This window comes from Callospermophilus lateralis, chromosome 10, assembly GCF_048772815.1.
Source record: "Callospermophilus lateralis isolate mCalLat2 chromosome 10, mCalLat2.hap1, whole genome shotgun sequence".
NCBI lineage: Eukaryota > Metazoa > Chordata > Mammalia > Rodentia > Sciuridae > Callospermophilus > Callospermophilus lateralis.
In genome coordinates, this window is record NC_135314.1 from 22020491 (window position 1) to 22037513 (window position 17023).

Below are 17023 nucleotides of genomic sequence, written 5' to 3' on the forward strand. Positions count from 1 at the left end.
TCCTTATTGGTTGACTGCTGTATCTAGTTTATGTTAATTAAGATAAGCTGTGTGGAATGTATATATCCCACTTCTGCTGTATCAATCTACACAAGTTGCTCATCACCCCCCCCCCCCCATTATTTTGCTGCAGCCGGACTGCAGCAAGTCTATGCCACTATCTCAGATCAAGATAATTGGATACTTAATAGTAATTATCATGATTTGACATGGATGATCATGGAGTCCAGCACCATACTCTCCATACACCATGCACACACATACTCTCACATATTCATACATGTCAGATACTATTTCATTGTCAGTATAATGTTACTTGGTGTGTACAGATCCATAAAGGCATTACACTTTGCACATTTATAGATTTTAAATGAATATTTTGTAACTATTAAATCTTTAAAGATTAACAATGCTTTTCTGTCTAAAAAGAAAAAAAAAAACAAAACAAACAAAAAAACAACCAACCAACAAACACAAAAACAGAAGCATCAGGATCACAGGCTTAGTTTTGTTAGATGGTTTGTATTTGAAGTGATTATAAGCAGGGGTAAATTCCAGCTAAACTTTTTTTCTTTATTAAAAAATTTGTCTATAAGTTAAGACTTCCTGGGGACAAACACTTGCTAGGATTTAATTTTAATTCTAAAGTATATTTCCTTAGTGTTTTTCATTTCAAGCATGGTTTTGAAACTTTATGTTTTACTTTTAAATAATGAAAATTATTTCTCCTCTTTTTGATACACAAATACCTTAGAATATCACATCTTTTATTCAAACTGTAGGGGATATATCCTGCCTAGTTTCATTTTTGCCTATCTTTGTCTTTCTTCCTCCAAAGATCATCTTCTTAAAATGTAGTATATTGCTTTACATTCTTTCATAAGCTCAGGGAATTTAAAATCTTTTGAACCTATGGTCTCATTTATTTGATATTTTTCCACTTTCACATAATTCTTGTATGATTGTGAAACTTACATCTAGAGTAATTTCTTCTTGTTGAATTCTCTGATTTAGACAATGTAATTGACCTCTCTGCAACCAAGAATGCATGTTGGTCTATTTTTAGGTACATTTGTCACCCACCAACTGTAGAGGTATTTAAAATTCCTGTGGAGAAAGCTGTTAAATAGTGTTAGTACTGCATTTCTAGTGTAAAATATCACCAAATGCAAAGACGTGAGTGCAAGTTGCCTCTTTCTTCTAACATGGGAGTGATATATGATTTCCCAATGAGTAAAATTATGACCAGTTATTTTGAAAAAAATATATTAAATAAACAACACAGTGAAAGCAATGTTTTTACATGATTTTTAAGGAAATTTTTTCCTTTAATTATTGAAAGCATATTTGGAAAATTATTGCAAGCAAAGAAAAATCAGATCACCATAAAGCACTTCTATTTAAAATTGAATATTGTGGAAAATAAATAATATAATTATAGTTTGAAATAGATAATTTCTAAAGAAAAATAACTTTAAACTTTAAAAATAATCAAATGACTTTCTTTGTATAAGAGGCTCAATAATTATAAAAAATAGAAAAGAGAGCTTTAAAAACGTTATATTGCATTGGTTTTAAGTTGCTAAATTTCTCAAAATGAAAGAAGCATAAAAATGAAAGAAATGTATAGTTTTCAACTGCTCTTCATCCACAAAAATTAATTGACCACAAATTTGTTAGCAGTTTGGCTTTGAAGTGGGATGAAACTAAGGCTCAGGTACATATTATTTTAATGAACAATGATGTGTGAAACAAATCATAGCATTGTCAACAAGATAAGGGTGAATTACAGCCTGTTTTTGGAGGAAGGGCTTTATAACAAGCACACTGCATGATTTGTAAGAAATGCCAGTTGAGTTCCTCTCTAACTAAAGGAATTGCATAGCTATCAGGACATTCCCACTATGCAGCACATTCAAGGAATCTTGTTTCTGAAGTGAAATAGAACATTTTATTGGGTTTCTATTGCTATAACAAATTAACTGTGAACTTAGTAGTTTAAATCAATACAAATCTTTTCCTCATATTTCTGTTGATTGGAGGTCTGACATGGTGCTCTGCAGACCAAGGCTGAAGTATAAGCAGGGCTGTGTCCTTCCTTGAAGCTCTGGGAGAGGTTTCATTTTCTCCTTATTTGGATTATTGACAAAATTCAGATTCTTGTGGTTACAGGTCTGAGACCAGCTTCTCCTTTCTGGCTACCAGCTGAGGACTGGTATCCACCGTTGAATAGTTACAATATTAGAGATAAAAGAAAGCTTTTCATGATAATATGTTTAATAGGTCTCAAAGAATATTGGTACTTTATCTCAAAAGCAGATGGGAATTCCTTATTATAACAGTTCTGTAAGTAGATAAGTAAAATGATCACATATACATCTTATCAAAATATGTGCAGTTGATTAATAAAATAGAAGGTGGAATTAAAAGTACTAAACAAGTAGTAAATTAATTAACACTAATCGAACTTTTACTATATTCCATTTATTTTATTCTTCTGAACATTTAAATTAACTTCACCATTTAGAGAGACGCTGTGAAGTATTTTTTTTAGCAATATTTTACTGAAGAAGAAACCCAAAACAGAGTTTCAATGATTTTCCTTAAATAAAATATTTATTTAGTGCCAGAATAGTAATCTGACTACCGAGGTCGTATTTTAGCTAATACATAGTCCAAATCTTTTAGTAAAGCAAGATGATAAATTACTATCCCATGAAATCAAGATGTTGATAAAATAGACAAAATCATTAATGTATTGGATTTGGAAAGTGAAGTAAAATTCTCTGGTTCCAAAAACCTACTGTTAAAGAATTCTCTTGTGTTTCTTTGGCAATGTGTACATTTCTCAGTTGCAAATGTTTTCAGTTAGTTTTAATTTGAGTGTTTTTTTCTTCTTTCTATTTTTGACTTTAAATTCTTCATGGAAAAGGCCAAATTTTGTCTTTGTAAACTCAACCCTCAACTTGGTGCTTTCATACAGTAGGTGTGCAGTAATTTTTAAATTAAAAAATAGTTTTAAGTCTTTAATTATAAGTGAAAATTTCCAAATTTTCCTTAGAAAGAAATAATATTTACTTATTTTTATAACTATACTATGGTGAGAATAAGAATTTATTAAGGTATTAGGGAAACTAGTTCCCAAAATAAAACCAGGAGTTTTCTGGGCTCTGCATTCACTGAATATTAGCTACACTTATATATATATTCTGGCTTTTTACACTATATATGGACAATGATACTGTGGAGAAGTTAAACAATTGTGTAGATGAAGTTCCTTCCATTCATTCATTAAGATGAAATTGTACAAATATAGAAAAAAATATGGTTTTCCTTGATGAAGAAAGGAAAATTTAGCATATAAAATAAGGATGATTGCTAAAAAGTATTGCTGGATACAAACCTACCAATATAAGTGAGAAACTGCAGTAATTATTCTCTGAAAAAGATAGTTTTATTTTACAAAGAAAGGAAATATTAAGAAATACCTGCAGCTAAACACTTTCTTGTGTTTGATTCATTAAGCAACAAATATTTCAAAACTAAAATTTTGGTATTTGACAAAATATGAATTCATGTTCTTAAACTTTATTGTCTACTTGACAAAATCATTCAGACACACAAGATTACATCTTCCAGGCCAGTCATTCTGAAATATCTATCAATGCGTATTTCTACTTGAAAGCAGATTTTCTGCAGCCACCTTGTTCCTGTGTGGACATAACAGACAATTTATAACACCTGTTCTTAAGCACTTTTAGCTCCAGATGGTCTGTTCTAAGCTTTATGGTGCTGTACTTTGAATCTCAAACTGCACATGTCTAAGTGCTTAACAAAAATAAAAACTCTTTTTTAGGAGAAAATATAATATACATTGTCTTACCACATGCACTCCTGTGTCCTGTGTCCCTGTAAAAATGAAATAGCCATCTGCCAGAAGGAGAATTCCAGTCAAAGTCCTGCATTTTTACAACAGCATGTCAGTTTTACTACCACATTCATCTTCTCTAAAACACATGAATCACCATTTACTCAACAGATAAAGTATTGACATACCAAGCTCCTGGGAGGAATTTAGTCTTGAATTAATTGAGACTTGTTTCCTAATTCTTTTTTGACATAGTTATGATATTACAGAGACTGTATTTCCTTAAGTCTTTCAAATTCTAGCCCTCTATAAGGCAGATTATTAGAAGAAATATACATAAGTTTCTTGTATTAGTCTCCACAGAAATATAATCTTTTCAGCAGGGCATGATGATACATTCCTGAGAGACATTCAAAGTTAAGGATGACATTGAATGCTACAAATAAAGACACAGAAATATATAAACACTACTCTGTCAATTATTCCATTTTTTTCTAGCAGAGGACAGAAGATGTAGTAAGAAAACAGTTCAACATGCCAGTTTGAAAAAACTCAATACATCAACAAAGAATGTAGTAAAATGATATATAAATTGGGTATAAATGAAGTCTCCCAGTTGAATCAAAAACAGTGTCTGAATTAATAGAATGTAATAAAAGACAGAAAAAATGTTAGGTACATAACTCAGCAGTAGAGTGCTTGTCTAGCCTACCTAAGACTCTGGGTTGTAACCCAGCACCCTCCTTTCACTCACCTACACAAAGGAGAGTTGAAAGAAAGATACTTTTAAACAATTGTATATCAAAAGGGAGAAAAACAGAATTATATGATCTTGGGCAGTTAATGCCCATGACTATAATCAAACATATAACAATATTACTTGGGGAAGCGAAGTATGTTAGTCAAATTTCCATTAGTATAACAAAATACCTGAGATCATCCACTTAAAAGGAAGAAAGTTTTATTTTGACTTATGGTTTCAGAAGTTCTAGCCTATGATCAGGTGGCCCTATTGATTTGGGCCTGTGGTGATGTAGCAAAGAAATAGGAAAAGAAGAGCAAGGATATGGTCTCTGAGAATATTCATTGTAAGTTGCTAAAAATGAAAACATTGGAGAAGAAGGGAAAATAAGAAACAGAAAAATATCAGTTTTTTCTATTTCAGAAAGTTTACTGTGTCTGCAATATAAAGAATGTATCAGGGGAAACTAGTGTGAACATTCAGAAAAAAAAATTAAAGAATTGTGAAAATTCAGACAACAGATGATTGTGATTTGAATCAGGGGTATAGTGTTGAGAATGGAGAAACGGGAACAGGTATGAAAAGTTCACTGTGAATCAATGTTAATGGAGATTCATGGAAAACTCCAGAAGTTAGTTAATTTGTATTTGTGACTTGAGAGGCAAAATCTGTATGGTTAAACTGGTGGTTATTTGAATATTTTAATTTTTTTCTTTCCTTTTTGTTCCCTGAACCAAGATTTAACTTGCACTAGAAATAACAGAAAATGTCAAGTTTCTCTTGCACAGTTTAATTTGGTTTTCTGAGCAAAATACAAATAAAAATGGTTTTATCATTCTTTTTCTTTAAGTAAGAGATGTGATGGATCAGGGGACAGGCCCACTAGATGGAAACTTAAGATTTGTTTCTTTTGTTTTCTCAGAGAGTACAATATACCCTCAGGATTGTGCAGTGCCTTAAAAGACAATTAGTTAAATTACATATTAGATGAGAGGGTCCCTTATAGAATTCCAATGTACTTTTAACAGCAATAAACTGATGCATCCTAAATTTCAGTATTTATACAAATGGTCTAGGAATCTTGTTAAAATGCAGATTCAATTTAGTAGTTTGGGGAGAAACATTTTTAATAATATTTAATAAAAGATTTTGCATTTAAATAGGTTTCCAGCTGTTGCTGGCATTCTTTCCTGGACTGTCTTTGAGTACTAAGTATTTGACTTATATTTGAAAATGACTCGTAAATAAGTCCATTGCTGCTCCTGACATTGCAGATGGCTTATAAGAACAAATTTATATTCAGAAGAATCACTTCTATTGTTGCAACTAAGTTAAATGTTTAGAATAAAGATGAAACTAGAATGTATGATTTTTTTGTAAATAACTGACAGAATCAGTAATGAACTGGAATAGTTTGAAATATAACTCTCATCTAAGAAGTTTCAGTGGCCTGTCACTCCTTTTATACTTAATATCTTTTAAAAAAATAAGAACCGCAAGAAAAAATATGATTTCTTAGATTTGTCTCTGATCATAAATTATAAATAAATAAATAAATAAATCTTTACTCAGCAATTATATGTGCATTATCAACAGTTGAGAGTGGTCATGAAAGTGAATGACTTGAAAGAGCCTCATTCGCCTGCCATAAAGCCCCTTTAGTAAGTAAGAAAGTTTCTAGTCAGGCAATGTGAGGAAACATACACTGTAGGAAATGTAGCCTCTTGAACAAATGGTGATGGGAAACCTGGAAAGTCATATGCAGCACAATGAAACCAAACGCCTATCTCTCACCATGCACAAAACTCAAAGTGGATCAGGGACGTAGGATTTAGCCCAGAGATGGTACACCTAAGAGAGGAAAAAGGAAGCCAAATTTCATCATCTGGGTAACCTCTGACTTCCTTAACAAGACTCCTAAAGCTCAAGAAATAAAATCAAGAGTTAATAAATGGGATGGACTCAAACTCAAAAGTTTCTTCTCAGCAAAAGTAACGATCAATGAAGTAAAGGGGAGCCTACATTTTGGGGGCAAAAATTTGCCACACACACATCAGATAGAGCACTAATCTTCAGGATATATAAAGAGCTCAAAAAACTTAATACCAAAAAAACAAAACAAAACAAACAAACAAACAAAATACAAACAACCCAATCAATAAATGGGCTGAAGAGCTGAATAGACACTTCCCAGTTGAAGATATAAATTCAATCAACAAATATATGAAAAAATGTTCAACATCTCTAGTAATTAGAGAAGTGTGAAAAATCTTCATGCAATTCATTTAATGCTTATTTTATTTATTTTATACTTGAATTTTACTAACCGATCATTTGTACTCTTGCCAAAGGATGATTCTCCCCCATTAGGGAAGGTCATCATCTTTGGCAAGTGGTAACACTGGGAAAGAAGCACAGTGACTAGTGAATCAGAAAGGAGACATACACTTAGCCAGTCCGATAAACTGAATCAGTGCTGATGATCAACTGAGTGACAGGTATCACAGCCAGATTTCCAGACTGTCCTTACATAGATCATTTATGAACTTTGTAGATCCTTTTTCCTTGTTGTTATTGTTTATTATTCCTATTTGGTTAGGTAATGGAATCAAAAGTGCACGAGTGAATATAATTATTGCTTCTTGATAAATTTATCCATTAAAAGTGAAGATTCCAGTTTTTCTATTATTATTATGAAATAATTGTAATAATTTGATAAAAACAATATATAATTTCAAATTCAAAAAGTGACAATGTTAATTTCTCATACAGTAAGACTTTTTTTTTTGCTTAGAAAAAAATATTTTCAAGAAAAGACTATAATAACTGGGGTGCAATGGCACTGGCCTGTATTCCTCCTAATGGCTTGGGAAGCTGAGGCAGGAGGATCGCAAGTCAAAACCAGTCTCAGCATCTCAATGAGGCCCTGTCTCAAAATTTAAAAAGCAGAAATAAAACAAAATAGCTGGCAGTGTTGCTCAGTGGTTAAGTGCCCCTAGGTTCAATCCTTGGTACCAATATGGGGAGACTAAAATTTAAAAAATGTATCAAAGGCTATTTTTATAATTGCTTTCATATTTTCAAGTTTTATCTAAATTTTCCTATTGTCATTACAAAAGCAATATTGGAAATAATATTTTTCAAATTGATTCAAATCAGATTTAGTACATCCATTATTTACATATTTATTTTTTATGATGAAAATGTTCAAAATCCTTTCAAGTTGTTTTATAATATTTGCTATAGAAACTAGAGAACATTATGATAAGTAAATAACTCAGACCCAGAAAGAAAAATACCACCAGTTCTCATATGTGGAATCTGAAGTTTATCTCACAGAGGTTGAGATTAGAGTGCATGTTCCAAGGTGCTAGGGAAAATACTGGGAAGAGTATAAGAAGAAATTGTTTAAGAGGTACAAAATTAGAGATAGATAGGATGAAAAACTCCTGGTGTTCCATCACCATAATGATTTCATACCACTTCTAGTAGCAAATTGTTCACCTCTAATGAAATGAGTAATTTTTTTTCTGTTCTCTAAGATTTTTGAATTAATGCCAAAAATTGTTATTGTTTCAAAAATGAGAGTCATTGGGCCTCCTCTCAACAGAATCCTTGAAACAGAAAGGCTACTTATAAAAATATATTTCTTAAAATAACAATAATAGTATAAAAATGACTGGGTACTCACTTTGGCACCACATATAATAAAACTGAATGGTATGAAGCAGAGCAGCATGCCTCTACATAAGAATATCATGCAAATTTGTGAAGACTTCCATATTTTTATTCTCTTTTAAAAAAATAAAGTTGTTACACTACGTAAAAAAAAAGAAGTTTAGGCTAGATGACTGGTTAGGTTTATAGAAATGATATACACAAGAGAAAAAAATAATACAATTCTATATACATGAGAGCTCACACAAATGAAGTAGCTCATATTTTAAGAAATTTTTCCTTGGTATGCAGCCAAATGTTATTTTTGAATGATGTGTTTTTACCTTTCTTTCACTTTAGAACTTAGCTTATAAAAGGTAGCCTACAGAAAACACTTCATAAATTTATAAGATTATCCAGTTTGCCTACTTTGAACTACCCATGTTCATATTATAATTGTTTAATTCTTATTTTCATTTTGTCTAGGTAGACCTTACGCTGATGTTGTCACCTGAAATAATTATAGTGTTATCAAAATATGCTTTACAGTGTGTCAAATAAAAACAAATTCAGACTTCAATAAGAAGGTGCTTAATTCCAATCTAGAGAATGCTCTGAGCTCACATATCTGAAAAATATCTCAAAAGCAAACAGAAATAACTTTTCTTTTATAGAAAAAGATAAGCAGAACTATGCAGACATCCAAGGCAGGCAAGAGGGGTCAAGCAAAGAGAATAACAGGTACCATCTGAAATAAAATGTGCCTATGGTGGTGAGCTGATCTTTGGGATAAGCTGGTGAGTGGGCACATTCTGCATCTAAGTACATGCTCAGGTTAAGAAGAAGCCAAAGATCAGGAGAATGTGGAAATTAGAGAAGATGGACTCAAATTTAGTCAGGCAAAGAAGGAGGTTTCAAATGAATGGCTGATCTGGAGCTACAAAATTTTGTTTGTCCCTCAGTATCTGAGAGGAATTAGTTCTAGGATCCATTAGTTCTTGGATCCACAGATGCAAGATCTGTTTCTGATGAAGTCAGATATATATCATTCCATATGCACATTTTTCTGTATATTTTAAATAATGACTAGATTTAGTACCTAATCCAATGTAAATTTTATATAGATAGCTCTTGCATTATTTAGGGAATAAAGAAAAATTTGTACATATTTAGTACAGAAGTAATTTAAAAGAGAATATTTTCCATAGAGCTTGGATAAATCATTGGATGCAGCACCCATGATTTCAGAGGGCTAATTTTCTTCTTTTGGTATGTGGTAAGTTCATTAATTGATGGCTCAATATTTCACTATCTTTGTGATCATCTAACTCAAGAGGTTGGTATATACTTATGGTATCATAGAGAAAAGTTTTGTCTTGGTACCTGGGACAGAACTCCAAAAATATTTGGATTTTTCTGATAGGTTGATAGAGTTTTCTGTTCTAATGAGGCAACTCTTGGTGCATCTCCATCATCATAGGGACTGGTCACCAGAAAGGCTAAGACAAAATTAGAAATTTTGGCTCTACTCCCAATATCCAGAAAAAGAAAAGAGCTGGAAATCCATTAGTTAATAATGGCCAAAGAAGTCTGCATAAAAAATTTCCAAAAGATGGGGTTTTGAGAATTTTTGTGTTGGTGGACAGATTGAAGGGCTGGGAGCACAGTGTACTCAGAGAGGGCATGGGGACTCTCTCTTGCCTCAATCTCTATCACTTTCCTATTTTCCTTTATGATAAACCAACAACTGATAATAAAATCTTGGCCTGAGTTTTGTGATCCATTCTAACTAAGTATCAAACATAAGAAGGGGCCATGAGAACTTCGAATGTACAGTTACTCATTCCAAAGTACAAGTGGCGTTGGACTTGTAACTGGTGTCTGAAATAGGGGCATCTCAATGGACAGAATCTGTTTTGTCAGATATGAGAACAATACACAGTAGATAACATCAGAATTGAACTGAATTGTTTGGCACCCTTTTGGTGTCAGATAATAGAAAATTGGAGAATGGAGAATTGGTATATATGAGGGGGAAACACAATTGTATTAGATCAAGGATTCAATATTATTAAAATCGGAAAATTAAGCATTCATTTTTCATTCCTAACTGATCTAATTAACTGTGGTCCATTACATGAGTCCCCCAGAGGACTAGAGATAAAGGAGAGTATTTACAATTGATAAAGATTGTTCTACTCATGAAGATAAAGAAACTTAAGTATGTATTCTGCTAATGATGGGCTAGTAGTTGTAAATTTGCATATGAAGGACAGCATATTATTTTCATCTTTCAAGTACTTGGAGACTATTATCATATCTTTCGACAACTGATGCTTAACTAAACAATACATTTTAGTTCCTACAATCTTACTTCATATCTCAGTGAGTTGATTACATTAATCATACTTCTCTTTCTCAGAACTATTTCTAGAGTCCTTTGTGCATTGAGTATAATAAAGGTAAATAAATCAGAAAGAAATAAATCTGGTGTCACTAGAGTCACAAGCTCTAAGTAATATATTAATAGTTATTCTTGATTCAGAAAGCCATAGTCTGACTACCAGTGACAATCAGGATCTACCTACTTTTCAGTTACTGCATAGATCAACTTGCTTTTCCTAGACATAGGTGTGAAAAGCACTATCTCATGTGATCTCAGCTCCATCTTCAGGAAAATCAAAGCCCTCACACTCCCATGATATATGAAAAGGAGCACTGTCTCAGAAGATAAATGAATAAAGATAGTCTTGCCTCCAGTACCCTACAATTTATTACTCCAAATTTCTCTGTTTTTGTGACCAAACTCTGCAGTCTCTTTTAGTTACTGTGTTTTATCACTATTAAGGTTTAGATATGAAGTGTCCCCCAAAGGCTAATGTGTAAGAAAATGCAAAAATATTCAGAGGTAAAATGACTGGGTTATGAAAGCTTTAATCTAATCCATGCATTAATACACTGATATAGCCACAGAGTGGCAACTATATGCAGGTAGGATGTGGCTAGATTAGACAGGTCACTGGAGGTGTGACTTTAGGGTACATATTTTGTCCCTGGTAAGGAAAACTCTCTCTGCTTCCTTGTTGCCATGTGTTGAATTGCTTCCCTCCACCACCCCCTTCTGCCATGGTGTGCTACCTTACCTTGGGCCCAGAGCAGTGGCAACAACCACCTATGGACTAAGACCTCTGAAACCATGAGCCCCAGATAATTTTTTCTCCTCTACAATGTAGAGGTATAAAAGGTGACTAAAACACCCCCTTTATCTAATCTCAGGATCTAGGCTTCAGTTCCTTGAAATTTTACTGCTAGAACTCAAATCGTTGTATGTCAAGACTTTTCATAAAACAAATATTCATAATCTCTATAACTACAACCCACCAGCTACTGTATTACCTATTGCAAATAATTTATTTTAGAAATTGTAGCAAAAATTTCACAATGATATTTTCTCATCTTGGTTGGAAAGAGTTAAAAAAATTAAAGTGAATTAACAATTATGAAAATCAGTAGTGTTCAAGATGAACACAGATTACACTGACTCTCTTCTTTCTGCTACAGACTGTCACAGCTCACAGATCATGGCCCAAGTTCCAGCATGTTGATTTACAATAGTCACCTAGTTGTTATTACATTTATTCCAGGTACTTAATTACTTGTAGACAAAAACATTCCAAAAAGCTACTTTTTTTGATTAAACTGAAGGCTTGTAAATTTAATTCTGAAGACCTGTAAATTCAATTCTTCTATGTCTCTAGATTATCAAGTTTAACTTTATACAAGATTGTAATTCTAAAGGTGTTTTTCGCTTCTGGGTAAAACAATTGGTTTCATGGATTTCTAGTATATCCTCAAAGCTACGCAAAACCAAAACTCATGTGAAAGTCTGTTTGAGCCTGTGTGTGTCTTGTGTCTTGTATATGAACAATGCCTATGGTCTTTCCTGGGATGGTATATTCATCTGACTGATCAGTTATCCTCCTTACAGATGTTGAAGGAGGGGATTGTTTCATCACATGGCTTCTCTCATACTCATATATACTTTGAATATAAAGATGGATTCCACGAGTGCATTCATAAGCAATTTCAATTTCTCTTTACATATCAGAGAAGAATCAATAGCTTTAATTGGTGGTACCACAAATATTATCAGTTTGAAGTGAAGAAGGAATTTTGTTTCAGTTTTTATCTTCTTCATCATTACTATTTCCCACTTATGTTATCTTTTGGGTCATCTAAAAAATTTTTTGGTATCATAAATTGTTTATGAGAAATACATGCATACAAATTTTCTAATATGAATTGTTTTTCCACTGGGGCATGTACCTAGAAGTAAATGTCATATAATTTCTTCATGTTTAACATTTGAAGAATGATACACTATTAGAGACTAGGCAGTTTTATATTCTAATTAGCAATGTATGAGAGAGATCAGATTGGTGAGATTCATCTTCATCAACTGCTAATATTATTTGTATTTTTAACTGCATCCATTCTAGTGGGTATGGGTTATACTCACCCTGTGGCTTTGATTTACATTTACTTCATGGCTAATGATGTTGAACAAATTTTCATTTGATTATTGGTCATTGGTATGTCTTTTATACAGAGATTCCATTCAGATCATTGCTTTTGTTTTAATAGGGTTGTTTGCTATTTTGTTGTTGCATTGTCAGGATTCTGATATATATTAGACACAAGTACCTTATCAGATATACAATTAAAACATGTACTCTTGACTCTGTGGTTATCTTAGAATTTCTTGATGGTATCCTTTACAATATAAAAGTTTTTAAGTTCTATGAAATTTACTGTGTTAGTACTCTAGGTCTTCCATAACAAAGTATCACAGATATAATGGTTTAAAGACCTGGAATTTATTTCCTTAGAGTTTTGGAGGTTAAAAGTCTGAGAAGAAAATGACAGTAGGGTTGAGTCTTCTGAGGTTTCTTTTCTTAGGTTCTATATGTTTCATATTTATTTAAATGCGTGTATAAAGTTTCTCTTCTTATAAGAATATTGTTCACATTGGGTTAGAGATTATCATGATGACATCATGTCAATTGATTCTTATTTAATGGACCTATGTCCAAATACAGTTGCATTCAGAGATGCTAAGGAAGAGGACTACAATTCATGGATTTGGTTAAACCCATTTATTTACTTTAGTTACTTGATATAGTAATGAAAAGCTAACTAACTTCAAAACATTCAATAGAAACATATTCAAAGAACTAAGGTTACCTGCATATAAAGAGGCAAAAAGATGGTATGTTAGTCAACTTTTCATCATTGTAAACAAATATATGACATAATCAATTTCTAAAAAGAAAAATTTTAGTTTCACTAAGAGTTTTGAAGGATTCACGCCAATAATATCATGTTTTCTAATGGCTCTAATCTTTGCACCCTCCTTGGAAACACCTTTGAACATGTTCCTTTGTGTGCTTAGCTATGCATTTAAAAAATCTTTTTGCTCTACTTTTGCCCCATGATATGGACTGAAAAATTGCACACAAGCAGTCATCCTATATCAATATTGCTGCCTGATTATTGTGCTACATTGAAATGTCCTCCCCCAGACTAAATTAGTTTGTTACTTTTATACTTAGCTTTCCATAAAGTTGCCACATTCTTTCCCACAGTGAAAAAAAATAATGGCCTATATTCAAATTAACAACAATTCTTATTTCCTCCTGAAAATTCATGAGCATAACCTTTACTGTTTACCTTTTTCTCAGATATTCTGATCTTCTGAACCTTCACTTGTTTCATCCAATAAGCTCTGCTGGCAGCATTCTGTTTCCTCTAACCTGCTTCTCCAAACTTTTCCAAATTCCTCCTGAAAACCTTGTCCAAAGGCTTTTCCACATTGTCCCAGGTTTTAATCACTTCAGTAGCCACACATCTTGGTACCAAAGTTCTGTATTCAGTCAAAAGTTTTTGGTTCTTTTAGTGCAACAAATATCTGAAATTAGTCTATTTGAAAAGCAGAAGGTGTAGTTCAGTGGTAGAGCACTTGACTCCCATTTACAAGGCCCTGGATTAGACACCCAGAACACACACACACACACACACACACACACACACACACATACAGTGAAGACATGAAAAAATTAAATTTGTGTTTCCATCCCAGATGTGGTTAAACTATTCTTTTTGAGTCCGTGTTGAAGCAGCATATCATGTCCAGGACTATATAACTGAGGCAGCTGACTTCCTTCTGGTGACTGAGATGCAAAGAAAAGAGAAGAGACCAGCATTCAACAGTGCCCTTTGAGGGTATGCTCCCAATGACTTACAACCTTCTATCAGGCTCCAACTCTTAAAGGCTCTAAGACCTCCCAATAGTGCCAATAAGCTGGCAAACAAGCCCTTAATATGTTGACCTTTGAGAGATATTTCAGATCCATATCCTACTAGAACAAGTTCAATATCTAGGCATTTTAAAAAACATCTTCTTTTCCTGCCTGCTTCCTTGTAAGCATGTGTGTCTATGGATCATACTTCTCTCTTTCTTTGTATTTCTCATTTTTTTTTCTTTTGTTTTAAAATTGCCTCTCCCTTGGTGAGGGTGTTGTTATTGTTGCTTTTTTAATCAAGTGTTTATTTAGTAACTTAGCTGAAGTAGCTTTGTAGAATCTGCTTTTCCCATAGTATATTCTCTCTTGTTCCTTTTCAGCATTTTTCAATAAAGGGACTATTTAAAAATGCTGCCTACTGGTTACAACTGGATCAGTTAAGTCACCATTTGTCTAAATTGTGCTTAAAAGTCCATACCCAGTATCTTTCAGTATATGGAAAAGTTTGTGATCCTGCCTCACTTTTATCTACCAACTAGTAGTTTCCTTAATTTTATAAATGTGAAAAATTGAAATAAAAAAAGGCTATGGGACTTCAATGAGCATGTGAAACTTGAGCATTGTTTCCTTCAACCCCTCCAAGCCTGTAAGGCATAAATGCCTGGAATTTCTTTCAAAACTATCTGAATTTGGTGGGGGACTGAATCCCTTCAGAATCACCACCACACCATCTTCACTTCTAATTTCCATATCCAGTGGCTATTTCAGATGTGGCATTCTAAAAAGAAAGCAACAATTAGGAATGTTTCTCTCCATGTTTGAATCTTTGTGGGTACATCCATCTTCTGAAAGTTCCCCATATTTCTGGAAGGTTAAAAAATTTTAAAAGCAAGAAGGAAATAGAAAGATTTTTCAAGAACCTTTGTGCTTCTGAACAAGAACTGCAGGCCAGAAAGAATGAAGTTTTCAAAATAAATGCTGCTTCACAAAGGAAGCAAGGGCAAGAAAAAATCAGGGATTGAAAGTTTATAGTTTGCAAAATGCTTTAAATTTTTGGAAAACCAGAACTTTTACCTGAGAATGACAGTAAAGGTATATCTTTCTCAGAAGTTAAAAATTTCTCCCACAATTGAAAAAAAACACAAAAGAACAAACAAATGAAACAAGAAAAAGTATGTCTTTGACATAGAGAATCGCTTTTGATCAGTGTTTCTACTGCTTGTAGTGCAAATTGTCTATTTGGAATAATATGCATGTTTACATCCTCATTTCAAATATTCATTTTGACAAACAACTTATAAATAGATTATCTGATAGTGGTACATAGAAAATCTAATTTCTTTTGATATTTTTAAAGGAAAAAAAATGAGCAAATTATCTTTAGCCAATTTCGATTGTGCTTTGGGGGCCTATGTTAGCATAAATTTGTGAGATATACTTCCTAAAATCTCAGCAGGAATCCCCAGTAAATTGTTGCAATGATTAGATCTTAGTTTTGTGCCATGTTGAAACACTTTAAATCAGGACAGAGGAGGAGAAGAAAGGGCTCTTAGTTAAAGAGATAACTTGTGTACAGCAAGGCGTTCCTTTGTTTATGGGCTTCAGAAAGAACTCTTTGTACATTATATGAGTCTACATTGTGAAGAACAAAGACTGAATTTCAAAGGCTTATTTCTTTTGTGATGGAAGAAAAAGCATTTTTCCTCTCCAGGTGAATATTTCTAAGAAAGATTAATAGGTAGAGAAAAGACCATCTTCAGAAAAGATCAGAGCTTGAGCTGTGTCATTTGTGCTTCCTGGCTTTATATATCCCCTCAGTGAGAGTGGGCCATGCATGCCAAATGCTTTTCGTTTAAGCTTTCTTTTGCTTAAATTTAATTGACAAACACAGTCACCTCTGACAAAGTGAACTGTGAAATTTAGCAGGCATATACGTTGTATGAATTCTACTTTGTGTGAATATTCTTTAAATGCTTTTATTTTGCTGGTAATAAGATATTTTCTCCTTCTGTGTTTTTATTTTACTCTTCATCAGGTTATTTTGTATAGCACCATAGGCACATTTGCAAGAGTTTCCAAAGGCCTCGGCCTCCAACATGCCCTTGTCTCAACATGATTTCTCCCAGCCTCAATGATCAGGCACAGTCTTCCTTTTGACCTACTTAAATTTTCTAAACTTGTGTGGATTTTAAATGTTTTATCTTGAATTATTTCTTATTTCTACATCATCCGTAAAATTCAAGCTTCTCCTGACAAATTTCTCTAACAATACGGTTCTATTTCTTGCTCTTTTAAAATAATTACCAGCATGAATTATCTCATTCCTGACAATGTTCCTGTATAATGTATGCCTGTCAAGATTGGACTGTTAGAAATATCTTCTATCTGTGGAGTTTAACCTACTGTAAAATAGGCTGGTTGGCATTGCCATTGCATTTAACTGTATAAATAGCA